General features: G+C 40.3%; 1 protein-coding gene across 2 annotated transcripts in view; it reads left to right on the top strand.

Moving 5' to 3' along the window:
* Nucleotides 1-1,428: 1,428 nt before the first annotated feature.
* Nucleotides 1,429-20,159, top strand: part of LOC139456488 (protein ABHD15-like) — a 30,132-nt gene continuing 11,401 nt past the window's right edge. For both annotated transcript variants that reach the window (XM_071238227.1, XM_071238226.1), the window contains exon 1: nucleotides 1,429-1,821. The gene's annotated coding sequence lies outside the window, so the exon portion shown is untranslated. The remainder of the gene's footprint in view (nucleotides 1,822-20,159) is intronic.

The following is a 20,159-nucleotide window of genomic DNA, read 5'->3' as shown; positions in this document are numbered from 1 at the left end:
GTTTCAGTTATGAAGACACCAAATGAAATACATACGTTCACGAGATGCCTTCATAATAGATATAGCTTCAAATATATACTTTATAAATATAACAGTTTACAATAAAGGGAATTACACGAGATATCACTTTACAATATAAACCTAAACAATGTATCAGTTCATAGTATATACCTACACAAAAAATAAGTTGTCAGTATATACGTTTACGAGATATCAGTTCACAATATACACCTACACAAAATATCACTTCCCAATGTATACGTACACAGAATATCAGTTCTCAATATATTCCTACACAAAATATAAGTTCAGATTATATACCTACACAAACTATCAGTTTACAATATATACTCACAGAAGATATAAATTGTCAATATGTACCCAGAGGAGATATCAGTTGTTAATATACGTTCACGGAATATCAGTTCAAAATATACACGTTCAGTTTATAATTTGTTCACAAGCGTTTTCGAGTTGTTTATCAGTTCCCCGTCCCGAGTTGTTGTTGTTGTTGTTGTTGTTGTTGTTGTTGTTGTTGTTGCATTAGGTGTTTAAGAGATCGCCTTCTGCCTAAGCAATTTCGGCTGACCTGTCCCTCTTTGGGACTCCTGTGAGTAGGGTACACATATCTATTGTGAGTTTGGTATTCACATAATTTCTGTTTTTGTATTGATATGATTTCTATTTTCTTTCCCGGGTTGGTGACCCTGCGCGCCCTTATATATCTATCGATTATCTCCCTGCACTAAGTGAATTATTTATCGCTATGCTTCTGTTTAGAGTCGGATACTTTTGAGGAAGCACTTTGCTTATCAACCCATAACAACACAACACACTTAAGGTTAGAACACAGAACCTTGACGACTCCAACCGTGATGATAGAACATGACGCATTGTTCACGTTACCGTAACTGTATGTCGTTCCCGCAACGCCGTCGTCGTCATTAGAAGCCACAATGGGAATGACCGCGGTACACTATGTGAGAAATAATCATATATACAGGGTCTATCCGAGGTATGTGTGTATGTGTGTGTGTGAAGGGTGGGTGGGGTGTGTGTGTGTGTGTGTGTGTGGGGGGGGGGGGGGGGGGGGGGGGGGGGGGGTGCGGGGGTGTGGGGTGTGTGGGGGGGGGGGGGGGGGGTGTGCTCGAGGGGAGGGGGAGATGAGGCCGTAGGTTTTTATATTTCCGAGTGAGTGTGTTTAATACTTTCTTGAACCCACCTCTTCCTCAGGATAAATTGCAGTTTGTACGTACGCAACAACATCTACCTTCAAACAACACAACAACAACCTGTTTACCTGTTCGTGTGACTACTTTATAGGAAAAACACGAAATATGCAGAGGGAAACATTACATCATTCATCAGGGAGAATATATATACATATATATTCTCGTTAGATATATATATATCAAAGACACGCACGAATTGTTGAGCTTTAGACTCACGTCTCGGTTACAAGATACAAATCTACTGCTGAGCATCAATCGGATTCAACCAGGAAGTATTAAGGCAAAAAAACGCGCGATTCCTTCAGACTGATGTCTAAACATCGATCTATTGTGTGGAGTATAGGTTATTCCGATTGAAATTCGATTCCTTCCCTGCTCACACACCACACGCGCCGCGGACCTCCGCCGACCGACTGTGAGCGGAGTGAGCGCTGTGGTGGGCTGGGCGCCGCCACGCGAGGACGTCGAACAGTCAGCTGGAAGAGACCGACTCGCTAACTTCGGAATGTCAATACATGGACGTTATGGGCAACAGTGAGTTCACTCAGTGATGGGACGCTGTAGGATATTGGGACTGGGACACTAGCGTGTAAGTATATCTCTTGTTTTAGATGGGTGTGAGTTGTATTTGTTGTATATTGACAGGGGGAGGTGTAATTAGAGCGTACTTTCTGCCAAACGTGTCCATGCATAAACACGTGCTTTAACAGCTTCACCACGAGGGGAAATGGTGCAGAGTAACAGTTGGCGCACATCTTACTGTCACAAGATTATTGAATTGAATAAATCTCTGCGTGTGTATATGTCTTCATCTCTAGAGAGAGAGAGAGAGTTTATGTAGGTTGTTAAATGTATAACCGGGTCAGATTCCTCTCTCGATGTTTAGGTGCAAACCCTTATTTTAATCGTGTTTACGTTCAGAGAATAACCGACACCGCACACCCCTCCTCCCCACCCCCTTCTCACCCCACCCCTCCTGCCCCCACATACCCCTGTCTATAGGGTAGTGGATGCAGGTGGTCAGGGCTGTGTGTTGACGGTAACGACAGTCGGGTAGCATATACATCGCCGACGGTGGTACCTTCGGATCCGCGTATACATGGTTGCTGCAGTGCTTTGTGATGTGACGTTTAAGTACACTCGCTATATACTGACATACGGAGATGCGGGAATGATGGTAACGGAAGACATGAATCCAGTTTTGGGGGTTTGGCGTGAAGGAAATGTGTTGTAGTGTGTTTGTTTGTGGCTTATATGCACGCCGTGATTACACGACTTGACGGATACGATTACCGAGAAGAGATGGGGCTTTTGCGGGTCCAGTTGATCGAGTCGTTCCCATCCGCAATGAAACCGGAGCTGAGAGGGGGGTCATGCTTCACTTTCGCGTGCTGCCCATGTCACGGGGGTAGGGAGCGTGACGAATACACGGTGGTATTTTGTTGAGGTTAGGGTGGAGTGGGATATTCTGGTTGTATATTTGGTCCAGGTGTCAGAGAAGTGTGGTGCGTGTGACAATGCGGTGATGATGGCGTGAAGCTGCTCGGTGATCACTGCAACAGCTTACCTTCAGTCTAGTGTTACGTTAATGTATTTAGTTGAAAACTCAACGGTCGCATGCAGGTACGGCTAGTGCGCTACGAACAATCAATTGATCTGGGTTCGTGAGATACATCTCGATATGTCCGGCTTCTATACAGCTCTACTAGGTCTCCTGTATATCTCCTGTAGCTCTAATATAACTGAATATAACGGTCTCCTGTATAGCTCTACTATAACTGAATATAACAGTCTCCTGTATAGCTCTACTATAACTGAATATAACAGTCTCCTGTATAGCTCTACTATAACTGAATATAACAGTCTCCTGTATAGCTCTACTATAACTGAATATAACAGTCTCCTGTATAGCTCTAATATAACTGAATATAACGGTCTCCTGTATAGCTCTTGTAACTGAATATAACAGTCTCCTGTATAGCTCTTATATAACTGAATATAACAGTCTCCTGTATAGCTCTTATATAACTGAATATAACGGTCTCCTGTATAGCTCTACTATAACTGAATATAACGGTCTCCTGTATAGCTCTACTATAACTGAATATAACAGTCTCCTGTATAGCTCTACTATAACTGAATATAACAGTCTCCTGATATAGTATAACTCGATAAGAAGTCTCCTGTACAGCTCTGATATAGTACAACTCGATAAGAAGTCTCCTGTACAGCTCTGATATAGTATAACTCGATAAGAAGTCTCCTGTACAACTCTGATATGGTATAACTCGATAAGAAGTCTCCTATACAGCTCTGATATAGTATAACTCGATAAGAAGTCTCCTATACAGCTCTGATATAGTATAACTCGATAAGAAGTCTCCTATACAGCTCTGATATAGTATAACTCGATAAGAAGTCTCCTCTACAGCTCTGATATGGTATAACTCGATAAGAAGTCTCCTATACAGCTCTGATATGGTATAACTCGATAAGAAGTCTCCTGTACAGCTCTGATATGGTATAACTCGATAAGAAGTCTCCTATACAGCTCTGATATAGTATCTTTATCTAATACCTATGTAGGGCGGTGTCCTGTAACCTTTTATCTAATACCTAGATAGGGCAGTGTCATGTATACTTTTACTTATTAACCAGATAGGGCGGTGTCCTGTATACTTTTACTTATTAACCGGATAGGGCGGTGTCATGTATACTTTTACTTATTAACTAGATAGGGCGGTGTCCTGTATACTTTTACTTATTAACCAGATAGAGCGGTGTCCAGTACACCTCTTACATGATGTAACACACAACGGATAGCAAATGGTTTGACTGTCACGAGATGTTCCCCCAAGCAACACTATGAGTCTCCGGCGTCTTGTTTCTGTGACATGGCAACGGCTTAAAAATACATTGAGTAAACATTTTGGATCAGAAGAAATAGGCGATGTGTTCTTATATAGCGACGTGTGTGTGTGTGTGTGTGTGTGTGTGTGTGTATCTGTGGCTGTGTCAGTGTCTCTGTGTGTGTTGTGTTATTAGGGACGTCTCTGTGACACGGAGGTCAGCATGACTAGATCAACCGCTGGCATCGATTGACAGATCAATGTAATTTGATATCCTAAACATTCCAGATGAGATAGGTGTGTGTGAGTTAGATAAGACCAATATTCCCTTGTCAAAAATAGGTTAATATTATATATTCACCAAATAGGTCGTCATATGATCACAGAGTGAAATACAGTGTTATATGGCAGTTAAACATATTTATAGTTAAACAATGATTGTAAATGTATTACATTGTTTCTGTTGAGATTAAGTAAAAGGTCATAGCATTGTATTTAGACAATGATTAGTTGTCAGGATTGTAGTACTATTTAATGTAAGCAGTTGTGAGAAAGTTTTTATATTTAGATGCTCGAATTATCTGTAAATTTCCGGAATAGCATAGATGGTTGTCAAGCGATATTGTAATATTCTAGAATATTCTGTGATGTTCAAGTGACACTGACTGGTCTAGCACCGTGTAGAAAGTACTGGAAGCTTGTTAGACTATATAGGTGGAGCGGACGCGTCCCTGTCTCATCTCACATTTCATCTGACATTACATCAAGACCAGCTTCCGTGTGAAGATCACTTTTCACCCTGGTGTTCAGTGGCCTATCTCGAAAGCTTGCGTCGAGGTGATTAATATTCTTGGCATTGGCATTTCCACTGCGCTCACATTTTATACAGCCATTGAATATTGTACTACTACTCTATTGTTTTCGTGATTGTAATTGTTGCGCAGTAATTTGTATTGATTTATAAACCTAATTCATTTTGTAATACAACTGTTGATTTATACCTTTTTTTGGTGTCACACTCAATTCTTTTACGAACAGATTTCTTGGTTAACATATTAATTCTACTTGGGAATCGCCACGAAACAACAGGGAGATGTAATAAACGTTTGATGCTTCAGGCGCTTCCGTAGCTTATGACAAAAACGTTTATCGACTCCTAGACAACTGCAGATCACAGCAGTAGGGGAATAGACAAGTCCGTGAAGTGATCCTCTCTATTCTGGCCTAGTAAAGTGAAGCACTCCGTTGTCTCAGCTGAAATATACCAGTTCCTTGCGTCCGATTGAATGGACAATCCACGGGGACGAATGCAATGACGTTGTACTATCAGTGAGATATTATCCAGGACAGCTTGGATTGAAAATCTAATTACCGAGATGAAATGGATTGAGTCTATCATGTGAGTAATATATAATATGATACAGTGCGACTCTGAGTCACGGTCTAATATCATTCATAAATTACAAAGTGCTCTGGGTTTTTTGAAACACGACGCCTGGCACAGCTGTTAGAGACAATATATCCAGACTCCTATTTTATTTTCATCTCACCTCTATACATCATATCAAACATGCATAAAGAGGAATTTACACATAAACAAATGTATTGTGCCACTATATATTGCTCCAATATACATATAACTCAATTCAATTCGTAAGTTATTGATTGTATGAAAGACCATTAGCCCATTTACAAGTGAGTTACATACACAGTTATATATTGTAGAATACGGAGTATCAAGACAACAACTGACATAACATAAATGCGTGATGAATGGATAAAGATACTTGTAGTTGGACGCTATAGGTATTGTTTGACAGCAGGCGTATAAAGTTGTTAGTAGATATGCATGAAAATTGCCAGGCGGGTAGATATTCCATTCTTATTGTGTTATATACGGGGTAAATAAACATAAATTTAAATTTGTCTTCAACACCAAGGTTACAGACGGGTTTAATTCTTAGTGACCTTTCAATATTTACATATCTTCCTCTATTCACTTTCAGATCACGCAGACCAAGTCTAATGCGTGTATTGTGGAGGTGTTGAATCCTTTATTTGAAAGATACGACCCTGTAAAAATCAAAATCAAAATATATTCTACTACTATAAGTTTCACATTCCCAAGCCAGTAAAATCTACATAGTTTCCAGGTCGTGTATCATAATAAGTAACGATTGGAGATGCAAGCTGTCGAAACCAGTCAAACGAGCTGGCAGATGCTAGTCAGCTAGCCCTATTGAAATTCTAGACCAGGCTGACCAGATTCGAACACAGCTGACCAGCCAATAAACAATTAACTAAGCAAGTCAGCACATCAAAACTTGCATAATTTGACCAACATGTGAGAAGCCATTGTTATCAATTCCAAGTATTGAAATTCTAGACCTGCTTGACCAGTTTCAGACACAGCAGACCAGCCTATAAACAATTAACTAAGGAAGTCAGCACATCAAAACTTGCATAATTTGACCAACATGTGAGACTGGAGATCTCGGGTATAAATGCAGGGGTATCTTGGCTTGGAGTCATTCCTGCATTTCGCCTGAGAACCTCTCTGTCTGTTTTTGAACGCATGGAGATCCCGGAGTTAATTCCCCGTAACAATTCTAGGCATAAACGGTCCCTTAAAACGGACTGTTTCAATTGGTGGAGAATCCGGGTATAACCCAAACGTCTCTCTCGGTCCGAACACGCTTCAAGTCTCGTTTCAGTTGGTGGAGAATCCGGGTATAACCCAAACGTCTCTCTCGGTCCGAACACGCTTCAAGTCTCGTTTCAGTTGGTGGAGAATCCGGGTATAACCCAAACGTCTCTCTCGGTCCGAACACGCTTCAAGTCTCTTTCTTTACTGCCTGTAAACTCCAGAAAATGTCCAATCAACCTTTTGCTGCCTACATTCTTATGGTTCATGATGGTAGATACCAAATTTTAGATCCTTCTTGTATGTTAAAGGTATTTTAAGCGGGCTGTCTAAGCAGTGCATACCCTTTGTCATGTTCCTCTATTGTTTGCTGTTTTACTTTAAAATGTTTTATGTATTTTTTGTGTACAATTGTATTATGTTTACGTCTAACACCTGTATAACAAAATATTAATAGGCTTTTGCCGTCAAAGCTCCACGACATCCAGGGGTACTATAACAGTGCGAAAATCATTATATTTTTCTTCAAGTTTTATCAAAATCAAATATATTCTACTACTTTAAGTTTCACATTCCCAAGCCAGTAAACGCTACATAGTTTCCAGGTCGTGTATCATAATACGTAACGATTGGAGATGCAAGCTGTCGAAACCAGTCAAACGAGCTGGCAGATGCTAGTCAGCTAACCCTATTGAAGTTCTAGACCAGGCTGACCAGATTCGAACACAGCTGACCAGCCAATAAACAATTAACTAAGCAAGTCAGCACATCAAAACTTGCATAATTTGACCAACATGTGAGAAGCCATTGTTATCAATTCCAAGTATTGAAATTCTAGACCCCCTGACCAGTTTCAGACACAGCAGACCAGCCTATAAACAATTAACTAAGGAAGTCAGCACATCAAAACTTGCATATTTTGACCACCATGTGGGAAACCATTGTTATCAATTCCAAACTGGACAAATGGGTAGTGACATGCTTTCAAACGTTGACTCGGGTATAAATGCAGGGGTATCTTGGCTTTGAGTAATTCATGCATTTCGCCTGAGAACCTCTCTGTCTGTTTTTGAAGGTAAGTTACTTTTACTTATTACTTTGCCATTTTAGTTAAACCAGCTGTAAATAACTTTGTTACTCTGCTGGTACAATGAACTTATGTTATAGTTAATCAAAAAGTATTGATCGAAATCTACGATTTGGCTGCTATATGTTAATTTCATGCAGTTCAACTAGATATCAAATACTATACTGAATAATAGAGAATAATAGAGCGTCCCGGATAAATTACTAGCGTTAGTATTCTAGTCGTTTAAGTATCAATCTAACATATTACACATTATGTTCAACATGTATAACGTTTCTGTATCAAGTGACTTGGTGGTCAACGTGTTCTATTATCTGCAATTATATTTTTGGTCATGTTGTTCGTCTCGTTGTTTGTATTTTCACGGGAAACATCTCATGTTTCAATATAATGAGTAGCATAGCATCGGCAGCTAAATGTATGTATTTAAAGATAACCAGTCTGTGACCGTATATGTCTAGAACACAATACACGAAAAGTAACACTGTTTCTGTAGCTAAATACGCACAGACTCGGCAATGTCTTTTAACTCTTTATGACATAAGTGCATCCGCACTATCGTGAAGCGCTCGCAGATTTTGTGTTTCATATCGTAGAATAGTCTATAAAGATACAGGCAATTCAGTGGCAGTCTCGTAGATAAGAGTTACAATACAATATTCAGCATTTCTTTTATAAACTGTTTCTCGTGTCCGTCCGTCCGTCACATTTCGTTTCCGGAGCATAGCTCATAAACCGTTCAATATTTTTTCATGAAACTTTGCAGGTCTGTCAGGTACATGCTGAACTGGTGCCTTTTGCTATTGAGAAATTTTAGAAATTTTTATTTTTTACGTTTCCATGGCAACAAGATGGACTTATGTTCTGTGAGGGTAGGGTTCGTTTCCGGAGCATAACTCATAAACCGTTTAATATTTTTTCATCAAACTTTGCAGGTCTGTTAGGTACACGCTGAACTGGTGCCTTTTGCTATTGAGAAATTTTAGAAATTTTTATTTTTTACGTTTCCTTGGCAACAAGATGGATTTAGGTTCTGTGATGGTAGGGTTCGTTTCCGGAGCATAACTCATAAACCGTTCAATATTTTTTCATGAAACTTTGCAGTTCTGTCAGGTACATGCTGAACTGGTGCCTTTTGCTATTGAGAAATTTTAGAAATTTTTAGTTTTTACGTTTCCATGGCAACAAGATGGACTAAGGTTCCAAACTCATCTTTTTTTTACAATTTCCATGACAAGTTCCACCTCGGTTAAAAAAGGTTAGTGTTTGTTTAGATTTAATTATGTCATAAATTCTGCAACAGGGACGGGGGGTACAGCCACGTTAGTGGCAAACTCTTGTTTACTTATAATTGGTAAACGTCAGAAGTTTTTGATTAGTGTTAAAATGTATAATCATCATTATCTTGAAGTAAGTATCGGCAGTTACCTCGTTATAGTAAAGGCTACGGTTCGACGCACGTTCGGCCATCAGCCATTGTTCACGTGGGGCACGTACCGTGACCCCCGGCTTAAGCCCCAGGTATCTGTACCGCAGTTACCCTGGTTACAACAACAATGTAATCATTGTTATATTTTCAACAAGGTACCAGTAATGTACTTTACTTATTTATCAATTAAATTCAATTCTGAGGTAATTAAGTTTAAGAATATTCGGAATGAATTAATAAGTGAAAGTATTTTACTATAGTATAATGATGAACTCATTGTACACGAAGAGTATTGTAAGATCATCCTTATGTCCATATTTTAACTGAATGTATGAATGATGTAGGCTATGAACATGATTGATATTCACTGAGCACAATGTTGTAAGAGACCATGGCGTTTATAACATGGTATCTTAATGAGTCCACTCTTATGTAACCCATTATCATTTCTTTCTGCATTTGGCCTGAGAACCTCTCTGTCTGTTTTTGAAGGCGTGGATATCCCAGAGTTAATTCCCCGTAACAATTCTATGCATAAACGGTCCCTTAAAACGGACTGTTTCATTACGATATGTGTCGATCTTGAACTTCCTGAAAGTGTAGAATGCCAATCCTGTTGGAACATATCTACAGTAAAAACATATTTATGTCACCAATAGATTGCGATATCCATTTGAATCCAAAGCCATGATTCAAAAGAGTTAAGCCTGTACGGGAAGCCCATGTGTTCTTCCCAATATTGTCAAGATATACCAGCATATTTTAAGCTTTCTTGGGCAAACCATGTTCAGGCATACATTATAACTTCAGCCAATAGCGTAGGCATCGAGTATAAGATGTTATATAAAGTGGGAACCTCCTAGTTGACATGCCCACATTCAGAAATCTTTTACAGGCGAACAGGTGAACCTTTTCGATTGAGTAAAGCTCTCGACAGCCCCATATTTCTCCGCCAAACAATAAGATCGGCTGTATTTGACAATCAAACAGTTTAAAGAAAATGTGAGGTGTAGCAACGCCAAGTTTAAACACAACAGTCTGTAAATGAAAGAAAGCTTTCTTTGCTCTTGTTGATAAATTTAACACCGATTTACTTAAGTTTAATGTACTTGTGAATAATATTCCAAGGTATTTATATTCCCAGTATTCACCTTTATATGCCCACTTTTCTCTCAATACAGTAGGTCCTCCTTTTCTAAAAATCACTATATTTGTTTTTTCTATGTTTACTTCAAGTTTCCATTTATCCGAGGGGGCACGGGTGTCCCAGTCGTCTAAGGCGCCGCGATTCGCAGTGCAGAGTTACGTCCCTTGGGCGCGCCAGAAACCTATGATCGTGGGTTCGAATCCCGGTTCGAGTTCACTGACAGAATATCCAGTTGGTATACCACAACCACCCCCATCCTTCACCCCCATCCCCAATCCCCCATCCCTCGTGTCCTGGATCACGGCCCTGGAGACTGCAGGGGCCAAGGTTAGAAAAGGTTCGGTCACTCTATTTCTGGTCTAGTCCTGCACCATGATTGTGGATTGTGGAATATATATATATATATATATATATATATATATATATATATATATATATATATATATATATATATATATATATATATATATATATATATATATAAGCATTATAAGCAAGTCTATATATATATATATATATATATAAGCATTATAAGCAAGTCTAGCCCGCTACAGCCAGCTCTAGCCAGCTCTATTCCACAATCAAACATTATTTTAATTCAAGAGGAGAGAGATGTATTTTGCAATACAATATTTCACAAAGAATATGTCAGTCTATTGCTGTTCGTATTCTATCCCTTGGTCCGACTTGGTGCTAAATTCGTGTTATTGTATCCTGGCCACGTTAATATTGTAATATAGCACTGACCTCTGCATGGACTGAGTCAAGCTAGAAAGTCAAGCCACTTGGTCACCCAGGGCAACACACGCATGTGGACAATGTAGGGTCTTCAAGACGCACGGACATAGTTACAGAAAGGGTGTCACCCATTCTAACACCATGTAAAGAAGATATTGAAAGCGTCAGGAGGCCCGAACTACGATCGAGGGGGCTTTGCTCATGATACCACTGGGAGATAAGTCTAAACTGGTGTGACAACCGAAAAGGAGAATTTAACGGTTAGGACCTGTGATACATATGAATACTTAAGCTATGGCTTTGTTGTTGTGTCACTAGATACCAAGGGATATTTAGTAGCACTGATTCTGTGTATCTAAACCAGCCTTGGTGTTGTCCATTTGTGAGTGTTGCTGGGGACGTTTATACTAAAATACACTTCAGATCTACGACTTGGATGTTTAATAAGAGTGAGTGAGTGAGTGAGTCTTCGAGTGCTCGAGTGAGTGTTCTCATGTGTGGCGAAAGGGGCGAACGATTTATCCACAAAGCTACTATCTCATTCCTGCGCCGAAGGTGCGTGCGTGCGTTCGTGCGTGCGTGTGTGCGTGCGTGCGTGTGTGTGCCTTTAACCCAGGCAAGTCTAGATTTAACTAAACCACCTTTTGAAAAATCATAATTTATATTAATATTTTTTTTAAAAATCATCACATCTATACTTACCTGATCTAGAGGGTGATATTGTGAGCAACGATCCACGCTGTGTGGGAGGCAAGCGCTGAATCATCACATCTATACTTACCTGATCTAGAGGGTGATATTGTGAGCAACCATCCACGCTGTGTGGGAGGCAAGCGCTGATTCATCACATCTATACTTACCTGATCTAGAGGGTGATATTGAGAGCAACGATCCATGCTGTGTGGGAGGCAAGCGCTGATTCATCACATCTATACTTACCTGTTCTAGAGGGTGATATTGTGAGCAACCATCCACGCTGAGTGGGAGGCAAGCGCTGATTCATCACATCTATACTTACCTGATCTAGAGGGTGATATTGTGTGTAACCATCCACGCTGTGTGGGAGGCAAGCGCTGATTCATCACATCTATACTTACCTGATCTAGAGGGTGATATTGTGAGCAACGATCCACGCTGTGTGGGAGGCAAGCGCTGATACCAGAAATTGGTTTAAATCATGGCCGCCAGGGCAGCCATATTGGAAACGTTCTTAATTTACTGTCTTTCCATGGCAACACTAACATCACTAGTCATACTGAAGCGCGGGCATACTCCCTAAAAGAGAAAGTTGCGTTGGATGTTTGACGTGCCGAGAGTACTTCTGGGTGAATTGGGGTTTAACCTCGCGTCCAAGATTATTGCACTTGTATAGCATGCATATGTGGCTGCTTGTACTAGTCTGGACTGATGTCGATTTATAGTGATAGCCAACTGAGATACCATGCCGCATTTAAAATGAATACCCCACTCAGACACAGTATACTGACTCCGAGCCGACCAGTCCTTGTTTTAGCCCCTTAATGCCGAGCGGCAGACAGGGTAACAACAAATACCATCATTTAAAGTCTTTTGGGAATCGAACCCCCTGACCTTCCGCTCTCCGGGTGGACGATCTACCACTAGACCACGGAGGCGGTAGAAAGAGAAAGTAAACATGTCGACCTGCACATTAAATCTGCTCCTGTCGATGTCAGTTTTTGTCAGGCGTGTGTTAGTCTTGTCTAGGACATGGAGACCAGTGGTCGAATGGTAGAGCGTCCGAGCGGAGAGCGAAAGGTCCGGGGTTCGATCCCCAGCCGCGTCATACCAAAAAGACAGTAAAAGATGGCACTTGGTGTTACCCTGTCTGGCGCTCGGCATTAAGGGGCTAAAACAAGGACTGGTCGGCTCGGAGTCAGTATACTGTGTCTGAGTGGGGTATTCATGTTAAACTGCGGCATGGTATCTCAGTGTGGTAGCACTATAAATCGGCATCAGTCGGCAGCAGTCCGGACTACAAGCAGCCACACACACACAAATGCATGCACGTCGCTATATAAGTGCAATAATCTGGGACGCGACGTTAAACCCCATTTCACCCCACCTCACCTCTAGGACATGGAAGAGATCTTAACTGTCTGTGCTTGACCCTAAACTGTCAAGTATCTTGATTGTATTTCCTATGAAGTCCTGGCTATATCATTGTAAAGGATTGCGTCCATGCTCGGTGGATGACAGCTGATATATTGTCATTATATGACGTCGTTTTCTCGCACAAATGGCCCAGCCGTCTAAGGTACTGCAGAGTTGCCTCCCTTAGGTGTTCCAGAAACCTGTGAATCTGGGTTCGAATCTAACTTTGGTCATGATTCCCGTGCTCGGATGGCCCAGTCGTCTCAGGCACTGCAGTTAGCTGTTCAGAGTTGCCTCCCTTAGGTGTACCAGAAACCTATGAATCTGGGTTCGAATCTAACTTTGGCCATAATGCCCGTGCTCGGATGGCCCAGTCGTCTCACGTACTGCAGTTCGCTGTACAGAGTTGCCTCCCTTAGGTGTACCAGAAACCTATGAAACTGAGTTCGAATCACACTACGCCATGGTTATGCTTCCGTGGTAAACGTTGAATACCCGAATCACCTGGGGCTTTCCTACTGTAACTGAGAAGCTGCGTTAAACCCAGTTTACTCACACGCCTCCCTGCCTCCCATTTCCTGCCGTCCTTCGTTAAGTCCGTGCAAGGATTAATCTTACAAATCCATATACCTGCCACATTCAGTAGCCAGTGTGATCCGTCAGTCGAAATAGATCACGGGACAAGAGACTGATGTCATCATATAGAATATGATTCTTTTCTGGACAATGTCATGGACAGATATTGCTTAAATTGATCGTCATGTCATCAGTCACATTAGTGATACTACTCTTCTGTTTAGTTGCTATGGTTACTTGTGTTGTGAGTGTGAGTTTTCAGCGATGCCCCTCAGGAAAACGCAACAACAGCAGGAAATTGTATCTTCAAAAACCAGAGGTGCGAGGTTATTGAATTGGTAGATTTCTTTTTCGAAACCAAAAGTACTAATCGATGGCGGGTTGCAGACCGGTTTGATTGACCTTCACCTCCTCCTGTTTCCATTTTCCTGGCGTTATTGCATTTTCGACATCTTCACTCAAACTACAAAACATATGAAGATGAAACTACATCTCCCTAGTAATGATGACTCTGAAAACTGCTCAAAGAAAACCGATCCGATTTTAAATTGCCTACCAGGGCGGCCATTTTGGAAAGGACTATTCCAATTGGTCTGCCCTTTTTCATGTGTCCTTATTAAGTTTGATAAACAGTTATGTTTTTGACTCAACGATAACACGCTATATATTGCTCTGTGTGTTGTAAATTGTCACAACTTTAACCCTGACCTTTATGTTCGTCTGTGGTTTCCAATATGTCCACGGTAGCCTTGAATGTCGAGGCCAGTTATGTATGTACCGTTATGTAATTAATGGCAAGTACGTACCGTTATGTAAATAAAGGCCAGTACGTACCGTTCTGTAATTAAAGGCAAGTACGTACCGTTATGCAATTAAAGGCAAGTACGTACCGTTGTCTAATTAAAGGCCAGTACGTACCGTTATGTAATTAAAGGCAGGTACGTACCGTTATGTAATTAAAGGCAAGTAGATACCGTTATGTAAATAAAGGCAAGTACGTACCGTTATGTAATTAAAGGCAAGTACGTACCATTATGTAATTAAAGGCCAGTACGTACCGTTATGTATATAAAGGCAAGTACGTACCGTTATGTAATTAAAGGCAAGTACGTACCGTTATGTAATGAAAGGCAAGTACGTACCGTTATGTAATTAAAGGCCAGTACGTACCGTTATGTAATTAAAGGCAAGTACGTACCGTTATGTAATTAAAGGCAAGTAGGTACCGTTATGTAAATAAAGGCAAGTACGTACCGTTATGTAATTAAAGGCAAGTACGTACCGTTATGTACTTAAAGGCCAGTACGTACCGTTATTTAATTAAAGGCTATAACGTACCGTTCTGTAGTTAAAGGCCAGTATGTATCGTTATGTAATTAATGAACGTACCAAGAGTACTTCTGTTCTGAGTTTTATTTTTGCTTTTTTGCCTTTGAATGACCTTTCTGAATTAATATAATATTCCAGAAAACGTCAGGTGAGCTACAGAGTCTTTTGGCTCTATTTTGTCTCGAGGCTGGGGGAGGTTTAAGTGCGATGGTCGGTATCGATATCACTTTGAATACTGTGAGTCTGGAAGGTTTTGCGGGAAAGTGAGTACTGCGAAAACCACGAGTGATAAACACTCGCAATAGTTTCATGACGCAGTCCCTTTTTTAGACCCAACAACAAACAAAAACGTAAGGAGGCGTATGTCTTTTACCGTATTTTTTTAAGTAAGGGCGCATACGCGTATGCTTCAGCTGGGCAAACAGGATATAACAAACTTGATCAATGAAAATGTGAAAGATGCGATAAAACGTCACTAGGCTTGATGATTTTCAATTTCAATAATATTTCCCCTTCTGCAAGGCATTGTGTGATTTGCAGAGAGTAAGATTATCTTGTGTATTTGTTACGTAAACCTAGCCGGACAAAAGCAATCAGCTGTAGTCTGAATTGATGTCTCTAACCTAATGATCCTAAAACACGTGGTGTAAGATTGAGTCTTGACTGGAGTGTGGTATAAGTAGTCCATAGCTGATGAGCGTGTCGGACAGTGCACCTTTGGGTGTCTGGCATCAACATCGCTTAACACTACTGGTGCTTTCAAGTATCGATATTTATACGAACGTGACCAGTCAGCATGTCTCAAACGTGAAATACAAAAACAATTTCCATTAGTTTACGAATAATAACCGCACCACAAATCAAACCTTCCAGACATATCTTGTTAAAAACTGACCTAAAGCCAATTATATGTTCGCCTGATAAACGCAGCAACTGAGTCATGTCTTATTGCGTCACAAGGCGATGCTCGTCTATCAGCCTGAAGACCAGCCAGTCCAGCTAAATTCAATACTTACGTAGTCAGTCATACCTCCTATATCTCTGCGTACCGTGTGCGTCACATGTTCTGACACTGTAGATGTAATGATGTTTACAGATGGCAAACAATGAACCCTGTATGCGTGGCTCCTCTACCACAACTCCGGATTATCTCTCTGGATTATAAAAAAAGACATGTCAACCTATATAAAATCAGTATCTAATGTGAAATACCCTCTGTTAAATCAACATTAGAAAAAGAGTAAGGAGACAAAACTATTGTGTAAAAAAAACTGCGTGGAGAAAACGTTAGCCAAATCCAAGCTGGTTTAATGCCTGTATGTGATCAATACTTGTATACTAGACTAACACTAAGTCTACAAAAACTTTTCTTTGAAATATTTTAATTTTGTTCTTTCTAAAGAAAATTTCTTTGTGGTGTTCGTGTGGAATCCAGAAAACCTAAGTTTTTTTGTTTGTTTGTTTGTTTGTTGTTTAACGCGGCAGTCAGCAATACCTAACTATATGACGTCGATCTGTAAATAATCGAGTCTGGGCTAGACAATTCAGTGATTGGCATTATGAGCATCAGTCCATGCAGTTGGGATACAACTAAGTCAGCGAGTCTGACCACCCAATCCCTTTAGTTGCCTCTTACGACAAGCATAGTCACCTTTAGATTTGGTTTAGTTTGATCTAGACTTGCCAAGGCGTATAGTAAAAAATAATATAAAAATTGTAAATTCCTCAGCACAGGTCTATTTGTGTACGAACTCAGTACGAACTAGTAACCGCACATCATCCTTACGCTAACATTCATCATAGGTTGTGTATTCAATGTACGGTTGTAAGCTGTTAAGTTATTATGAATCAGCTGTGAAATGTACATTTCAGTCAGTCTGTCTACCGTGAAATAGACATGCGGCCTTAACAAGTGCGTCAGTGTCATATATGTCAGACTGGTGAAATTAAACAACACATGTTGAAAGCAGATCCAATCTACATCGGTAGTTTCTTCCTGTGTAGACAGTTGCCGCTGATTTCACAGCACCAGGATCGCAATGTTCAAACAATGCAACATGTGCTATGTAATGTGTACCAGAAATCGTTGTCACGTTCTTGCATGCTGTTCCTGCATGACACCTGTGACAAGAGTGACGGCACCATCATGACAATATAAGTGTTTGCATCCATGATAGTTATCGTTCTACGGTTGCCATATGTTGCAAGGACACGTGCCCGTCGTGAATGTGTGATTGGAATCGGTATGTGTAACTGCCACTGGGGTGTTTTATGTTTGAGGCTTAGTGTCATACCTTGATTTACAGAGCAGACAAGCACAGTAGTTCATATATTGTTGGCTGGCGCCTACAACAGCTGTTCGGCCACTCTATGAACTGTACGTCATTACTCAACTGGCGGATAGGTCATTACGAAACCGTCACCGTACGAAACCGCAACCGTACGAAAAGTCCGAATTCTTGTATTTCCGGAGCGAGAGCGACGGTGATACGTGAATTCTTAAATGTTTTTTATAAAATCAGTGTGACGCACATGCGAGTGTAATAATTCCTTTATTGACCAATATTTCTTAATTGTTTTGAGATCCCCTTTTGAATAATGATCACGACCGCTGACAAAGAAAACCACAGTTGTCGAATGACGTCAACGATCGATTTGATTTAAACATATTTATTCAGATTGAAATGGATTGGGAACAAGTTATCCAACTTAGGACTCCCTCTCCATGGTATTTACAAAAGCTTGTACAGTAAATCATATACAAGGAAAACAGAAAAGAAGATGTGTGTAAAGATAACAAGAAATGTACAAATGAGAGACTAGTATATGTACATTAAAGTGTTACCCAGATCTCATTGTATGACTTATAAACATTTGAACTGCTTTAAAGATATGTTGATTTTCGATAATGGACAAACATTCATTTATGTTTAACATCAAACCTAAATCTAATTTACATTTGTGTTCACGGCGTTCTGTAAAATGTCCCGAATTAAGAATAAATTAGATCCCTCGAAGCAGGGATCTAACTTTTAAAATTTGACAGTTAGATCCCTAGGGGCGCAGTCCGCAGGGTCTGACTGTCAAATTTTAAACGTTTGATCCCGGCCTGGAGGGATCTAATTTATTTAAACCATGTCCAACATTAATAGCACCTAAAATGCTTAAAAAACATTGTTTTGTTAAAGGTATTATGAAAGATATTCAGGAACTCTATGCTCAACTCTGAGAACACTGTGTAAGTCGGCCCTGCGTGAAGCACGTGAAATGTGTCCCCCGAGCCTTTCGCACGTGCACCTCGCACTTTGCCGATGTTGGTTATGAAATGCATGTCCCGGGGCAAGTATACCATTCGTTTGGACCAACTCGAGCACATTTATCAATCAACTAAATATTACTTGCCCATGTTGATGGGCTTATTATGAGCAAATGTAGCCCTGATCAAGATAATAGTAATTTCTTTTCTGTCTGTTCGTTTCGTTGAACGAAAAGCTTCAAAATCACAAGTACTGTACAAATACAAGAATGCATAGAGTAACATACTGTATAAACATTGCCTAATACACATTTCGCAGTTCATAAAGGGATAAGCAATTGCTACTGATGTAACTAAATATTTAGTAATTAATTTCTTACCTTTCTCTCCATATCCCGCCGTGGCAGAAGACTACATTCGTTAACCTGCCATGCGGACGTTGCGGGTTCGAATCTCGCTGGCGTCAAACATTTTTCATGAAATTGTTCTATCATCAAGACAAATGATAGGGAAAAAAAGAAGTTCCGTCATTATTGCGAACGGGTGTTTAACTAACAATTCAGTTAGTTAGACCACGGTCAAACACAAAGGAGCCATGGTTTAATATTAACATAGTTTTTCTTAGGTGGACGTACAATGGACACTTTAATAAATAATGCTATGCGTTTTCACATGGATCACCACATTGACATGTTGGATCACATTTTATCTCTATTCTGTATAAATCATAATTTAACTGGCTTTTCATGTATCTTAATCGAGTATGATATATATTCAACTTTCTAACACCATAGGAAAAAGATGGAGGTGCAATGACTAGCTCTTTTTGTATGTATGTCTTAAACTGGGATGTAGATGTACAATTTCTACCTGCTGCAGGAATATTGTTCCATATCCTTACAGTTGATGGAATAAAAGAACCCGTTGAGTGTTTTAAACTAGTATATGCAATCTCATTATTGTCTGAATTTCTAAAAGTATATGATACATTTGCACCTACAGTGGTTGGTACAATGTCTTTTAGATAAGTTGGGGCAATATTACTTTGTATTTTGTAGAACAAACACAGCTTACGTTTCCTCCTTCTTTCTATTAACGTTTCCCATCCTGTTTCATAATACAGATGTGTGTGCGAAGTATATTTGGGGAGCCCAGTAACTACTCTGGCAGCTTCAAGTTGGAGATTTTCTAACCGAGTTGATAATTCTATATTACACCAATCCCACACTTTACACGTCAACGATCTTCAGCTGTGACGTCTTTTAGTTTGACGTCATTCCGACCTTACGTCACAATAAGATTTCAATGACGTTAACAATGTAGTCCGGGTGACGAAAAGTGGTATGTTCACTGGTGCACATGCGATTTTTATTATTGGTTGATTGGTTTGTTCTTTAACGCAGCAATATTCCAGCTATATGACGTCGGTCTGTAAATAGTCGAGTATGGACCAGACAATCCAGTGATTAATATCATGAGCATCGATCCACGCAATTGGGATGGATAGCATGCGTCAACCAAGTCAGGGAGCCTGACCACCCGATCCCGTTAGACTTGCCGTTAAATCGACTGTGCTGGTCGTAAGAGGCGACAAGCACAGTCGCCTTTAACGGCAAGCATTGGTTGCTGAAGACCTATTCTACCCCGGGTCTTCAAGGGTCGCCACTTTTATTAAGTCGGTTATTTGTAACCGTCTGGGTAATAAACGTCATCACACAGCTGTGACGTATACGCGTCATTACACAGCTGTGACGTGTTTA

Source organism: Haliotis cracherodii, unplaced genomic scaffold (genome assembly GCF_022045235.1).
Source record: "Haliotis cracherodii isolate W230 unplaced genomic scaffold, xgHalCrac1.p SCAF_11, whole genome shotgun sequence".
Lineage (NCBI taxonomy): Eukaryota > Metazoa > Mollusca > Gastropoda > Lepetellida > Haliotidae > Haliotis > Haliotis cracherodii.
This window is presented reverse-complemented; position numbering and strand designations above follow the sequence as displayed.